The sequence below is a fragment of the Muntiacus reevesi genome, chromosome 16 (assembly GCF_963930625.1).
Source record: "Muntiacus reevesi chromosome 16, mMunRee1.1, whole genome shotgun sequence".
NCBI lineage: Eukaryota > Metazoa > Chordata > Mammalia > Artiodactyla > Cervidae > Muntiacus > Muntiacus reevesi.
Window position 1 is genome coordinate 46,443,981 of NC_089264.1, and position 2,556 is coordinate 46,446,536.

General features: G+C 36.2%; 1 non-coding gene across 1 annotated transcript; it reads left to right on the top strand.

The window, feature by feature from the left end:
* Window positions 1-304: 304 nt before the first annotated feature.
* LOC136148151 (small nucleolar RNA SNORA70) lies at window positions 305-435 on the top strand. The gene has a single exon (XR_010659447.1). It is a non-coding gene; the product is annotated as a small nucleolar RNA SNORA70 (small nucleolar RNA).
* The last annotated feature ends 2,121 nt before the right edge of the window (window positions 436-2,556 follow it).

Consider the following 2,556-nt stretch of genomic DNA (forward strand, 5'->3'; position numbering starts at 1 on the left):
AAGCATTTTATAATTCTATGTATTTTCTCATGGAACCACTTACACTTCTCTCAATTTTAGAGTAGTGAACACTTTAATGACTAATTCTGTTACATGAAGCATTTTGTTTTTTAATGAGGGTCAATGATGTGGTCAAAATTGACAGGTTGATTTTTAAATTCTGAATATTTTTGCTGAGTGTCAACTTTGGAATTGCTGGATTATTTTCTGTTTACTTAAAATATGACCAGTACAGAATCCCCTGTAAGAGTCACTTCACAAGTAGCCACTTTAAAATAACTGCTGATATGAAAAGCATATTTATTTGCAGCCAATTAAGCCAGCTGTGCTCTCTTCCCCTTGGGGGCCCAGTGTGCAATAGTTACAAACAGCAGCCTCCTAGGTAGTCTATGCAACTGTTGCCTGTGCAGTCTGCCCTCTTTCTAGTGGGCATTCTTGACTGGCCTGCTGTCCACAGTCCAGGCTCCAAACAGGTATTCACCGTGCCTTTGGGAAGCCCCAGAGCACAGTGGTCAGGGTCCACATTGACCAAGTCATAATGTCCATCCACACCAAGCTGCAGAACAAGGGGCATGTGATTGAGGCCGTCTAGCAGGGCCAGGTTCAATTTCCCTAGCAGTCAGAAGATGCACATCTCTAAGAAGAGGGGATTTACTAAGTTTAATGAGGATGAATTTGAAAACATGGTGGCAGAAAAGCCGCTCATCCCAGATGGCTGTGGGGTCAAGTACATCCCTAATCATGGTTCCCTGAACAAATGGCAGGCCCTGTACTCATGAGATGGTCAGCTCCAGCCCCTCATTGATCATGCTCACCAACAAGTCCTACTTCTTGTCAAAAAAAAAAAAAAAAAAGCATGTTTAACTATTCAATTAATTGGAAGAATCATAGTAATATATAATGTATATAGTAATATACAAATGCCATCTTAAACTAAAAATATTCTTTAGAAGTGAATTTTATTTACTGGATCAGAATACTCAGTGATTATCAATATTGAATGGCTTAAATAATCCCATAGAGATGTGTGTGAAAATTATCCATGGAATTACAGAAAGAATAAAAACAAGCAGACTCTTGCCCATAATAGTCCTGACATAGTCAATGTGCAATAAATGAAGTTTAAACTCTTTGTATGAAATATTGTACTAACACATTGCAACATAACACAGATTAGGACATGGTTATTTTATTACAGGAAAACTCACACAACCATAGATGTGGCAAAAATATGATAGTTAGTAAAGTAAGATATGGAAAATCATGTAAGATAACAAAAATAATATACTGGGCTGATAAATGGTTTTAGCTAACAATTCTTTCCTATTAGAAACCAGCCTAATCATTGTTGGACCTAGTTAGGGAAAACTGAGCAAAGAACATCCCTCCTGACTCTTAATATTTTGAAAGGAAGCTGATGAAAATTAAAGCAAAAAAAAAAAAAAAAAATCACTACAAAATCTATAAAAGAAGACAAAATGACTACTTGTTAACACTTCATCAATAAATCATATCCATTAGCAGATCTTACAGTGTTTGCTTTAAGCAAAGAAAAGAAAACAAAATTCCCAAGTCAAAACTGCTCTTTATCCTCTGAACTAAGACTCCACCTCTCAAATGTGATCTCTACCATTGGCAGCCTATGGTTTTTAGTGGCTTCAAGCAATATAAATCAATAAAAGAGTCCCATCTAACGATCAAACTGCAGCATAGATTGATGTAGCCTGAAGTGAATTCTGATTCAGTGTTGGTACACTGAAGAAAATTTTCTATTCACTATGGAAGCAAAAAATCCTTGGATTTCCCAACTGTTTTCTCAGTCTTAAATTATCTTTATTCAGTATATGTTTCCTAGGGAATACAGTTCAAAATTTTGTTACAAGAAAACTTAGCCTAAATCTGAAGACAGAAGGCATAAATTAAAATATAAATCTGCTGCGCGCTAAGTCCCTTCAGTAGTGTCTGACTCTTTGCGACCCTGTGGACTGTAGCCCACCAGGCTCCTTTGTCCTTGGGATTCTCCAGGCAAGAATACTTTTGAGTTTCTATGCCCTCCTCCAGGAGATCTTCGAAACCCAGCGTTCAAATTCGTGTCTCTTATGTCTCCTGCATTGGTGGGCAGGTTCTTTACCACTAGCAGGACCTGGGAAGTCCCATAACCTGCTAGTTTAGTAATTAAAGTTAAGGGTCAATAAAAATTGTATCTCAGTGGAATTGCTTACAGATTGTTTCATTTTGACCTCTCAGATATTTGATAAGAAAGGCTGCTCCTTTTTATTTCCTTATTATAAATGTAACTATAGTTTATTACCAAATATTGAGAAAATGCAAATATCCAGAAAAGACAATAAATGGGAAAAAATCAGGTAGCTCCTCCAGGTTACCAATAATGATGTTTTAGTGCAAATAACTCTTCTGTTGTCTTATGCATGTTTACATGTATACATTTCCAGAAAAATCAGACTGTATATGATATTATCTTCATGTCACCAATTTTTAACTTAATAATGAATGAAATACAATTTTATAAGCCATTAAGTATTTTTGAGGCATCAC